Here is a 13,217-nt window from a genome sequence, read left to right as displayed (position 1 = left end):
ACAGTATCAATAATATCTGAAATTAATTATGTACTTCATTTTAAGCTAGTGGAACTCCTCTAAAGCAACACTGAACCTTTGTAAGATTGCTTTATATCACTACATTAAAAAGCTGTTAAAACATGAAAAGTCTTTCATGTCTTTACATATAGAAATGCAAGCTGCTTCACTCCTAAAATGGAAAATGTCTAGTACCTTAAATACAGAAAGGTACCCAAGAGATTTTTCTATACATAACAATACAATTTTTAAGTAGTACTTTCTTCTAGGGTGCAAAGGTGTGTCCTACCCTGGACTAAACCACAAGTCCTAGCATCACAAAGGTAATCTGCCAAGAAACCCGTACTTCTGAAGCACAACACTATTTTTCTACAAAAATACAGCCCATGCAGCCTTCTGAACGTAACAGATAAACATTTACTAGGTAATTAGCACTTCAAGCCCAACAACAAACTGAACTAAAAAGAACAGTTTTAAGGCTACAATACAACCTAAGTCTGAAATTTTGTTTTGAAAAACACAATTAGACAATATAATGGGTCAGCATGATTACTGTCTTCTCCTGCTGCATCTGGCCACAGGTACCTGCTGCTCCTGTTGCTCACTTTAGACCAGCCTCAGCACTCAAACACCTCTATAATGCCATTAGATTCACTAACCTAGCAGAAAGTTCACACACTCAGCAGTAACTTGCTACTGAACAGAAGCTGAATCAACTCAGTGGAGGATACAAGAGACAGATGCAGAGCAAGAGTGGAGGTACAAAAGTGCACAGCCAGGAACAGGGAAGAGAAAGAAATACCTGATAGTAGAGAGGACGACCTTCCCAACAGCCTGTGACGTAATTTCAGTGACTGCTGTTTCACAGTAGGTTTAGTGCACCTCTTAAAAGATAGCACACTTGTTCTTTAATGACCTCCATAGGCTAACTGCCACCAAACATCACCATTAACTATGCTTCTGTTTGAAACTGTTCCACCTACTTTCTGTTATTGTACATGGCTTACTGAATAAAGAGCACAGCACCTCAAGAGTTACTCAGTGAATAAACACAGAAACTACAAGAAAGTGTGACAACCCACATACTTTAAACTGGAATCTAGGCCCTGCTTGTCATAAAACAGCTCTGTATTTTTGTACTACTGAAGAGGACGTTATCCTCCATTGTTATAGTCCACATCCTGTCTTAATCGAAAGTAACGTAATTTAAACATGTGGCTGATGAAGAGTATAAATTCCCACAAAGGCAATTACATCCATGTAATATGGAAAAAAAATCCTTTCTAGGAAAATGACATTAAATTACTAACAGATTTTAGTTAAGTAAAACAGTTATTAAAAAAGTCTTGGTATGTTAAAAGTTACACAGGCTAGTAAGCTTATAGGGAAGATCATAAAACATAGGAAAACACTGTTGTAATTACATAACTAATGTTCTACACAAAGTCAGATTAAGTAGTAAACCTACTTGAAGTATGCAAGTCTTTCCAGTGTGTCTGTCATGAACTTCTGTGATCTACAGTTATCTGAGTAAACATTTCCACAAAGACAGTTCTGACTGATCAATATGTCTCCTCCCATTCCTAACACCACTGCACAAGGCAACAATATGATACTAGACACAAAAATAGCAAAAAAAAAATTGTCATCTTTCCATACCTACAGGGTAGACTTATTTTGTATAAGACACCTCTTTGAACAGCCAGAAGTGGATATTACCTATCTTGTATTAAAAAGCTTTCCTAAAACGTATGCTGACCTTTTACATGTAGATATACTCAAAAACACCAGATAAAGGAATAAACAAGAGAGAGAGAAAAAGCAGATCAGGGTAACAACAGTGAAGCATGTTCAAACAAAAATGCTCTATGCAACAGATGAAGGACAATGCAGTTCAATAAACATCCTCAGAGAACACACTGGTAAACACATTTGTAACATTCTGAGAAGTTTTGCATATTTAATATTTACAAATATTCTCTGCACCTTTTCTTAGAAAGCATCCTCCTACTCTCTCATTTAAGTTAATGAACATATCTATCAAACACTAGAACTAAATGTAACAGGTGAGCCAAATCTGATCAAAATAAATTCATCTGTATTTTTTGAACATAGCTCAGTACTTAACTACTTACCAAGAGTTTCAGAACTTCCTTTGAAAGTACTGCTTTCAGAAAGCTCTCTAAGTAACCAAAATTCAAACCAATTCTACAGCATAGACTGGTGTCTAATGTCTCCTCTTCTACATTCTCCCTATGCTGAAGGAAGCCATTAAATTGTAAGTGGCTTACCTAAGGTCACCATGAGGGACAGACATTCCAGTCACTGTCTTTATCTGTGACCATCAGCCTAGCTTTTAACTACTTTTTTACTAAACTGCTTTTATTTATGCAATTATTTTGCTTAAAACCACACATTTTTCTTTACTGAACTATTTCAGCTGTGGCCCACAAACCCCTAGAATCCCAGTGACAATGTCTAGGAGCCTACTCAGAACTATGCTCAGAGAAACAAGCTCAGCAGCAGGCTTGATTTCACTGCACTGGTTCTGCAGCAGCATTGAGGAAGCATTAAAATGCCTGCATAGCAAAAAAAAAAAAAAAAAAAAATTCAAATTAAGGATTGCCTGAAAGTATACAACAATTAGATAAAAGTTACTTTTTTACCTTATAATAGATCAGGGAAAGCAATTACATAGAAGTCTCAAAACACTTTTGAAAGAATGTTAAAGCCCCAGAAGCAAAGCAAACAACATGTTACAATTCTTAGGCTTTTGCCTACTCTGCCAGGGTACATTACTTGTACTTGTTGCTCCTTGGGAACATACCATGCCGTTTTCATTGCTAAATAAGCCCCAGGTATCATGATCAGTTTAAGATCATCTAACCGTACTCCACTGCTGAAAAGCATCGTCGCACTCTTCCCCTAAGCACTGTCAACTCTTTTGCTCATACAATTGTGGGTGGGGTACATAGGATTGACTGAAAACTCTTGCAATTAGTTTTCAGTTGAATCACTGAGCTTAAACTGTGAAGAAGCAGCACCCCAAAATCCTTTACAACTTTGTTCTTCCTGTGGTTTGTGTGTGCCTTTAATCGCATTATTACTTTTGTGTATGTCATTCCAAAACAACCAGTTAACAGTAAAAAGAAAACCTAAGGAACAAGAAGTAGCTGTATCTTTTGTTTACAACTGTGATGGGTTGACCCTGGCTGAACACCAGGTGCCCACCAAATCCCTTCTATCAATCCCCCCTCCTCAGCTGGACAGGGGAGATAAAATATGACAAAGGGCTCATGGGTCAAGATAAGGACAGGAGAGATCACTCACTAATTACCATCACAGGCAAAACAGACTCAACCTGGGGAAAATTAACTCAATTTATTGCCAATCAACTAGAGTAGGGTAACAAGAAATAAAACCAAATCTTAAAACACCTTCCCCTCACCCCTCCCTCCTTCCCAGGCTTAACTGTACTCCCAAATTCTCTACCTCCTCCCAACCAGCAGCACAGGGGGACAGGGAATGGGGGTTGGGGTCAGTTCATCACACATTGTCTCTGCTGCTCCTTCCTCCTCAGGGCGAGGACTCCTCAGTCTTCCCATGCTCTGGCATGGGGTCCCTCCCATGGGAGACAGTCCTCCATGAACTTCTCCAACATGAGCCCTTCCCATGGGCTGGTTCTTCACAACCTGCTCCAGTGTGGGTCCTTTCTACGGGCTGCAGTCCTTCAGGAGCACACTGCTCCAGCATGGGTCCCCCGCGGGGTCACGAGTCCTGCCAGAAGACCTGCTCTGTGGGCTCCTCTCTCCATGGGGCCACAGGTCCTGCTGGGAGCCTGCTCCAGCACAGGCTTCCCACAGTGTCACAGCCTCCTTTGGGCATCCACCTGCTCTGACATGGGGTCCTCCACAGGCTGCAGGTGGAAATCTGCTCCACCGTGGACCTCCCTGGGCTGCAGGGGGACAGCCTGCCTCACCATGGTCTTCCCCACGGGCCACAAGGGAATCTCTGCTCTGGTGCCTGGAGCACCTCCTTCCCCTCCTTCTTCACTGACCTGGGGGTCTGCAGGGTTCTTTCTCTTACATGTTCTCACTCCTCTCTCCGGCTGCCATTTCTGTCTGTCCCACAACTTTTTTTCCTTCTTAAAAATGTTATCACAGAGGTACTACCACTATTGCTGATTGGCTCAGCCTTGGCTGGCAGCAGGTCCATCTTGGAGCCAGCTGGTATTGGCTCTGTTGGACACAAGGGAAGCTTCCAGCAGCTTCTCACAGAAGCCACCCCTATAACCCCACCCCCGCTACCAAAACCTTGCCACACAAAGCCAATACAACAACAGAGTGAAAAAACCTGTTTAGGTGGTACGACTTATTAAGAAAAGTTAGATAGTTAATACAGCTGATCAGTACTTTGTTCTTTAGAAAGTTGGTTTTGTAATTACAGGATGCTGGAGAAAAGTAACTACTGCCACTTTCCTATTCCTCACATTTGACCTACTGTTGTCTGAAAGTCATAACTAAACTAAACTCATCTTAAACACCAGCAGACTTCCTAATATTAAAATAAAATTCTAAGACAAAAGTGACGATGTTACAAATACACGTAACTTTGATTCTAATCACAGAACAACTTAGCATAATCATTACTGAAGCATAAACAATCCTATTTTCATAGGACACTTTGTGGATGTAGTTGGGACACTAAGTTTTGATACACTGCATCAGCTTTAAAAATGTATTTAATCTAGTTATGAGACTACTAAGAAGTGAAAAATTACCACAGGAAGTAAATTCAGTCTTGTTAATTGTACATAAGCAAACTGGATAAGAAAAAACTCTTTTGCAGGTTCAGTGACTTTTTTTTTTTTTGTTAGGGAAGAACAACTTCAGAAAGGTTATTAAGACAGGGCCTGCAAGTCTTCCAAACTAACTGGTTGAATCTCCTAACTAACCTTGAATATCTTTATCTTGATCATGCCGGAAGAAAACCTACAGAAAACACAATGTATCATGGTACCAGAACCAGTATTCTATATTCTGAAATTCATTTACGTGTTATAAGCAAATGCATCTATTTGATTCAAAAGTACAGTAGCAAGACAAAAAAATTAATTTCATTAGCTGAAAACCATTCTCAGCTGATGAGCTAGTGTGCTGTTTGCCAGGTAATTTCTCTATTTCAGGCCAGCACAATAACATACCACTTATTTCCATTGCAAATACCGTTTCACTTGTTGAAACATGAAGACAAAAGGATGTTGAGGTCAGTAGAAGACAACTCCTGAAACAGACTTAGCAAAGAAACCTTTGTCTCATCTTTCCGCTCTAAAAAGAAGATTGCATTACTTGCACTGTGGATTTTAACATCCCAACGCAGCTCAGGATAAAATGCATCTGCTAGACATTTATTCAGAAAAGGTGTGAGTCTATAGTGCAAAGAAGTTGTTTATCCCTACAAGCAGTCATAACCCAAGTAGCAACACTTAATACGCTTAAGTGCGTTTCCCTTAACATGCAAAATAAAGGATAATTTTACACAGTATATATTTATAACTACTTATGTACTTGCAAAAGATCTTACATACAAAATGCATTAAAGAAAAAAAATATTCCATTACATTCCAACTCCTTTTACACACAGGACATCACTTTCACACCCGTTAAGGGTTTGCCAGCAAAGTCAAGCGAGAAGCCTGAAAATAAGCTCTGGAAAAAGTTTCAGAGCAAATCCCCTGAAACATCAGTCTTAGAGATTTTAAAGAATCAAACTTAAAACCACTCTATTCAGAGTGTGTTTGTAAATAACTTCAAAATAACTGAATAAACTAACTAACTTTAAAATAACTAAAAAGCACCGGCAGCTCAGTTTGCCTCTAATCGGCTAACCAAGCCAGCACAAATGCACTCCAGCAACCTGCTTCTACAGAACAGGAAAGCGAACTTACTCACTCGTTCCTACAACAGCAGCTCAGTGCTCGGTCGGCAACCACCGCCAGCAGCACCGCAACCGGCGATCAGTCAGGCAACCAAACGAGCCGCGAGCCACGCTTCTTCAGGAGAGGGGGGCAGCCGGAGCCCTCACCGCGACCGCCTTCGCCACCCAGGAGAGAAGCCACAGGAGAGCGAGGGCCCTTCCACCGCCAGCCGCGGGTCGGGTCGCGTCGCGTCGCCTCCCCTAGCCCCGCGCTGCCGGCGCCGCCACGGCCCGCACTGCCGCCCGCCTCACCCCGCCGCCCTCCCGCCTCCCAGCCGGAGGAAAGGAGCGCAGCGCGGACCCTCAACGGCCCCACGACAGGCGCTCTCTCTGACCCCCCCGCCCCGCCCCAGGCGAGCCGCTCCGACCGCCACCTGCACCCGCCGCCGCACGCGCCCGCACGTAGCGGGGAGGCTCTGCCTCCCCGGGGCCGCCGGAGGAAGAAGGGGAGGGAGCCGGTTAAAGGCCTCGGCCGAAGGGGGTGCTGCGACCGCCGCCCCTCTGAAAGGCGGCTGGGGACAGCTACCTACCGGCTCCGCGGGGCGGCAGGAGCCGCTGCGGGGAGCGTGGCGGAGAGAAGCCGGCTGCGCCGTGCGGCGGGGGAAGAGTCTGGCTCGGCGTCCGGCCGGCAGAGTCTGCGGCGAGCCCTTCACCACTGGGCACTGCCCTAGTCCCTACCCGTGCCGTGGGAGCTCCGAGGTGGGTCCAGTCAGAGGGGAAGAGACGGCGGCGGCACGGAGGGCCCGCCCCTTCCCGCCGCAGCAGCAGCAGCAGCAACCCCGGCGGGCCGGATGCGGCGGGGCGCGCGCGTGAGCGAGGCCTCCCGGAGAGGGGAAAGGGGGGAGCGCTGGGCCAAGGGCGATCGGCGCCTCTGGCTCTTCGCGCGAGAGATTGACAGGGCCCGCCGGCCACTCGGGCGACGAGAAGCGAACGCCAGGCCTCGGGAGGGGGCAGGGCTCGCTGGTGGGCAGAGGAGGTAGCCAATGAGGGAGGCGCTGGGCGTGGCAGCGCCAGGGGGCGGGGCCGAGCGGCGGCGCGGGCGGCGGGTCCCGTTGCCGTCCGCTCCCTCCCCGGCGCTGGCGGGGCAGGTAACGGTCACCCCGCGCCGGGCGGGCGGCAGCAGCGCCCGAAGGGGTCCGGCTGGGGGACGGCGCTTGGGTGCGCGCTGGGCACCGGCGGGCGTCTGACCGACTGCCGGTCCCCGGCCGCGTCGGCCGCGCTGCTTCCCCTGAAAACTTCGAGATCCGGTTCAAAGGAGGCGGCGGTGAGCCCCTCCGCCTCAGCTGCTCGCCTTCCTCGCCTTCAGCCTCGGTGAGCTGATGCGCTTTACCGCTCTCCGTGATAGGGGCAAAGGTAGCCGCTTGAAGCGGGAAGAGCTGGCTTCGAGAGGTTGCTCTGTGCCCGGGCGCGGCTGGGTCAGCTGCAGACCGCAGCCGCGGCCCGCCTGGAAATAGAGCTCACTTTAATGCTCTGCTGGACACCAGTCCCCAAAATGCCGCCAACGTCCTCCGATGTCAGACTGCTCACATTTGGTAGTTTCTCAAAAATGCTATTGCCCGCCGTGTAGTCCCCGCATCTGGAAGGGGTACCACTGTGTGTTTGGCACTGTAGTTACAGGTGGGTGAGGTTAGCGACTGCTACCTTCGCTCGGGCCTCTGCACTCCCTGCGTGTCTGCGTGGCAGGCCGGGAAATCGGAACCCCACTCCCCCCTGATGGCTGCCGGAGCTGCCCTGTAAATGTTAAAAAGTAGGCTTACAAATACGATATAGTCGACTTTGTGACAAAGCTTGCACAAAAGAATAGATCTTTAGGCCCTTTTCGTGTTGTCCCATCAGGGGCAAGCAGCATGTAGGCCACAGAGGGTCTAAGATTTTAAGTAAAAGGAATTTTTTTTTCATTTGAAAGCTTAAAAATGGCTTTTGATGTTTATTAACAGTTTGATTTACAGTCATTATGGAGAAGAGAGGATGCATAGGATAAGCATTGGAGCTTCTGACAGATCTTGAGTATTGCTTACCCAAATAATTTTTTAGGGAAAGTTTGCATCTTTCCAGAACCACCTAGAAATACTTGCAGAACAAAGAATTAAAGAACATATAGCTGCAAGAGACTTTAAGAAGTCATTTGCTCAGTCGACTTTTCCCGAACTGTACATTTCCTAGTCTCAGTAGACATGTAATTACTTTTGCCAAAAAACCTCCACAGGCAAACTGTGCTGTTGCTCCCAAGAGAACCCAGAAAGAGATCCCAAGAAAGATTTTGCTGACATTTCACAGTGGTCTAGTAAGTTAAGCCCATTGATAATTGTCCTGTATTCATGCTAAGGATTTGGTGGTGTGCTGGTATATAAGGCTGTCGTGGTTTAACCCCAGCCAGCAACTAAGCACCACGCAGCTGCTCACTCACTCCCCCCCCACCCAGTGGGATGGGGGAGAAAATCGGGAAAAAAGAAGCAAAACCCACGGGTTGAGATAAGAACAGTTTAATAGAACAGAAAAGAAGAAACTAAGAATGATAATGATAACACTAATAAAATGACAACAGCAATAATGAAAGGATTGGAACGTACAAATGATGCGCAGTGCAATTGCTCACCACCCGCCGACCGGCACCCAGCTAGTCCCCTGAGCGGCGATTCCCCACCCCCACTCCCCCCAGTTGCTATACTGGATGTGACGTCACATGGTATGGAATACCCTGTTAGCCAGTTTGGGTCAGCTGCCCTGGCTGTGTCCTGTGCCAACTTCTTGTGCCCCTCCAGCTTTCTCACTGGCTGGGCATGAGAAGCTAAAAAGTCCTTGACATTAGTCTAAACACTACTTAGCAACAACTGAAAACATCAGTGTTATCAACATTCTTCACATACTGAACTCAAAACATAGCACCAGCTACTAGGAAGACAGTTAACTCTATCCCAGCTGAAACTAGGACAAAGGCACACCTCAGTAACGTCATTTTCATTCATTCGCAGAAATGTATAACTCCTCGCTTACCACGTGGAGCGCAGATTCACTTACAGAACATCTTTCTTCTAGCAATTCACCTGGTCTTCTCTAGCATCATACAGTATGCAGTCTTGGGACAATGCAGAGGGGTTTGTGCTGTTTTGCATTAAAAGTTTCCCCTCTGCAAAAGACCGTTTCATTGAAGAGAAGTGAGCATGTACTTAGTTCCAATTAGCATTCCAGGATCCTGTCAGACACTTAAAGCATTCCACTCTTAGAAAGCAACTAAGCATAGACAAAAACAAGTCTTGCATTACTGTGATTCCATATTTGTTTTGTAGAACCATCCTCAAATTTTCTAGCAACTTTAATCAGAAATGGACGCATTTGCACTAAGACTAATATTGCCTTTCCCAACCTTTTCTAAACAGACTGTCGTAACCTAACAACAAGTGGAGACTTCCTTTTTATGTAAAAGCTGTAGGATATTTTTCCAGGTAAGTTATGATTTCTGACTAAAAAAAAAATGCAATTAATTTGCCTTCAGTTCAACTCAACAGATTACTTAATAACCTGTAATTCTAGGATTTAGGTGAAGAACATAAGGCAAAAGGGAAAGATGTCTTCCGCATCTCAGAATTTTTAAAAAAAAGTCCATCTGTTTGGGGTGGTTAGAATTACAGTCAGTTAGGCAGCAGTGGTGAAGAAAGTGGATAATTGCTACATGTAAAATGTGTTCCTACTCTTAATCATCAAGAACAATACAGACATACCATGCCCTACGTTGGTTACATAAAATAGGAAAGGAATGCTGTGGCTTCAACTTTATAATGTGATGTACCTTGCAATGTACATGCATGAATGCTGTTCCAAGTGAAGGAAAAAGTACTTCCAGTGTTTAATCCCAGAGTCAGCATTATTGCCCTGATGGAATCCTGTGAAAATTCCTGCACACACAGAAAAATAACAGAGCTTGCCAGATACTATGCCTCTTAACTTTCCAAAGCTTTTCATATTTAAGAAGTACTTTATCATAAAGTTGACAAGATATTTCATTCCCTGTAAAATTTCATTTTAATATTCATCATTTTGCACTGAGATTTCAACAGCTGTTTCCAGAAGACTACACAATTTCATTTATGCAGTGTTTCTAATGAACTTATTCCTCCATGCCATGTTAAAATATTTAATTACTAGATACTAGTAAATTAAGCACTTGAACTTAAAAACCCCACAGGCATAACTTATGGCTTTTCAGTATTACAGTTCAGATTTCCCTTAACAACAACTGTTCCAGTTTGTTAAGATCTTTGTTCTTTTCACACATGTGGAAGAAATAATCATATGATTCCTCCTTCCATCCAATGTTTTAAACTCATATTCAGTTCTAAATATTGGTCTTTTTTCCACTGTCATATGACTTGAGCCAGTCAAGCTCATTTAGAATGATTGCTCTCACTGTGCTATCTCGATCACAGTCCTTTCAAATTTCTGCCATTAAGGATCCTGTAACTTAATCCACGTACCTAAGAAGATCTCAACACCTAAAAATAGAGCTAAACAGGCAGTAATATAACCTGCTGCAGTAAATTAATTCTTTCTTATGGATCATGAAAATTCTGTTTGACTAACCTCTGGCTTTTTTGTTCTAGACTAAGAGTTCCCAGTGTGCGACACAAAAATTACTGCAACATAGAAAACTACAGAGTCATGAGCCAGCACGTAGCCAACTTTTAGCCCTATGTGGAGAGGTAGTGGAGGGAATCTGTTCCTGGCTGCTGTAAATGTGTGCCTGCAAACAGAGAAAACAAACAACACGGGGTAGTTTTCATTTGTTCTGAAGTTCATGCAGTTCAGCAGCATGCACTGTTTGTGAAGGAGAAAGCCTCACCTGGCTGGACTTAGCAGTATGCATTGCACGTTGGGGTTGAAGGTACACTTCTGGGTTCCAAAATTTCAGGACCACAGAGAGCCTGTTATAGTCCTCTTCTGAATGTGGAGAGCACAGCAAGGAATGTAGGCTTGTTAACACCCTGTGAGAGAAAGGTGGGGCTTGCTTTCTGCTCTGCATGACTGGGGCCTAGCAAAGAAGCAGGAGCCTGTGCGATTGCTGGTGTAGTGCTGTCATTGCTAATGATGGTAGCAAAAAGCATGCCCAGTTTGAGAATGCCTGTAATACATCATCCTCATACATCATACAACATTAAGCAGTTAATAGAATGTCATTACTTTAACAAAAAAAGCAAAAACAGGCTTCAGCTGTTGATGTCATCTGACCCACATACAAATGTTATGCTACTTTCTCTCCATAATCCTGAAGGTGTTGGTTGAGCTGACTTATCAGGAGTTTGCTGTTCTCAATTTTTCTTCATAAGAACTCCCTATAACCTGGGGGGAGTACTTTTACATGAGGGAGAGATGTGAAAAACTGCTGTACTCAGGCTGATCCCTTCCATACTAATGGACAACAATGAGCTTTTAAAAGCTGGTGGAAATGAGAGTTGCACAAAAAAAGCAGAAAGACACGTAGATCTTCACTGGTGCCATGCCTCAACTGCATCAAAATCTATTTCAGTACAACTGGGGAATTAGCCCATTAGGTGGTATAATGAAAACATTATGAGTCATGTCAAGTGAAATGAGTGAAAAGGCCTCATGCATGAGAACCACGTGACAAGGTCCAGAAACACAGGCACTTTAGCAAAACACTAGAATTCTCAATTTTAAGACAGCGATAAGTGATCTGATTGTTGATCTAAGGTTGGTTCATCTACAGAGAGGATTTTGTTTAAGCATTTAATCACAGACCTGCTTCAACCAATGGTAATCACTTTGTCATTTATCCAAGAGGCTGAACAGAAGTTACATATATTTTCATTTAGGTGAAAGTGATAGTCAAAACTTGAACTTTAGGGAAAAGAAAAATGGATAGAAAGATTTCTGCAAAATTTTTAAGAAGTGTTTGAAAAGGTTTTCTGCCCCATAAGCACTTTCAAATCTAAGCTTCCCAGTAAGTGTTGAAAATAAAACTAGATCCTTGTGGTAGAATATTTAGAAATAAATGTATTGGTTTTATTATAAAGTTACTTCTTTATTTTCATTCTATGATTCCAAGAGTAATTAATTTAATTTAAAGCTGATACAGACTTTTAAAAATGGAGCTTTCTTTTATTAATATAAAGAGGGTTTTTTTAGAGTAACTTTTTTTTCAGTAGTATAAAGTTCCTTATATTTTGTTTTCAAACATTTTCTGTTTTCAGTATGTTTTAGAAATGTCTCCATAACTCTGCAAGTTGAATTAAAAAAAAAAAAATAACAGAAGAAATATTGCTATGATGTAAACATTTTCAGTATTTTTCAGGCACTGCATCTTTGTGTTTATTTTCCTCTCTTAATGTAAGAGTCAAGCAGTACAAATAAACTATTTATGTGTTTCAAGCTATTCTGCAATATTTCCACTTCCTTTCATAACAGCAATTAGTCAAGTTCCAGGGTTTTTAAAACGCTGCATTTGCTAATATATCACAAACTGCGTTATAAATTGTACTTGTTTTTTATGCCAGCTGCTAAATGATTCATGATCTGGCTTCACCAGTATTTGTAGTTCTTCCTAATCCTTTCCCCTGAAGAGGAGCAATGAATAGTCCTTTGCCTGAACCTAGATTTTTACCCTTCTTACCCCCAATACCCTGCCCTCAAATCCTGTTCTCTAGTTTATGAATTGTTTGAATTCTACCTTAGAAAATCAGTAGTGAATTAGTCACAAAGCACTAATTCTTAGCATACAAAGAGTACTAACAAGGTGACTCTTCTGCAATGCAAAATTTACATTTTCCAACCATTGTTCTAACTGCTGTTCCTCAGTAACTGACTTAACCGCTGTGCTCCCTAATCATTTCCAGAATATGTTATGTTAACAACAAAGCAAAAAAGGGAAGACTTATTAGAAGCAGCTGGTAAAAATGCAGAATAAACATTTCTTTTCTGTAGATGCTTCTGCCTCCCTCTCATCGTCTCTTAGAGCTCTTGCTGTTTCCTACATGTCAGATGATGTCCTTCAGTGTTTTCCAGAGGAAATCCCACCACTGTCTGTATTCTGTCTGCTTCCCATGAAACTCTCGGTCTGAGAGGTGAGACAAAATGTTTCATAATAGCACCAAGTTAATTTGTGTGCTATTGTATTGAGTGTGGGCAGAGGTCACCAAATATAGCAGGAGATCATTTAAATGGGAAGTATGTGGGGGAGCAGAACTGTACTCAGATGAGGGGACCCATTAATTAGCTTGCTGAATCAT

General features: G+C 43.3%; 2 long non-coding RNA genes across 2 annotated transcripts in view; both read left to right on the top strand.

Annotated features, from left to right (window-relative positions):
• The window catches only part of LOC121232682, a 33,510-nt gene extending 26,876 nt beyond the window's left edge, over positions 1 to 6,634 (top strand). Inside the window, exon 3 of the long non-coding RNA XR_005931584.1 lies at positions 6,542 to 6,634. This is a non-coding gene — a long non-coding RNA (uncharacterized LOC121232682). The remainder of the gene's footprint in view (positions 1 to 6,541) is intronic.
• Positions 6,635 to 7,023: 389 nt separating this feature from the next.
• Positions 7,024 to 12,031, top strand: LOC115337503. The gene is made up of 3 exons (XR_003922167.1): positions 7,024 to 7,287; positions 9,354 to 9,419; positions 10,575 to 12,031. It is a non-coding gene; the product is annotated as an uncharacterized LOC115337503 (long non-coding RNA).
• Positions 12,032 to 13,217: the final 1,186 nt, after the last annotated feature.

The sequence above is a fragment of the Aquila chrysaetos genome, chromosome Z, assembly GCF_900496995.4.
Source record: "Aquila chrysaetos chrysaetos chromosome Z, bAquChr1.4, whole genome shotgun sequence".
NCBI lineage: Eukaryota > Metazoa > Chordata > Aves > Accipitriformes > Accipitridae > Aquila > Aquila chrysaetos.
Note: the sequence above shows the minus strand (reverse complement) of the source record. Positions and strands in the feature narration are given on the sequence as shown.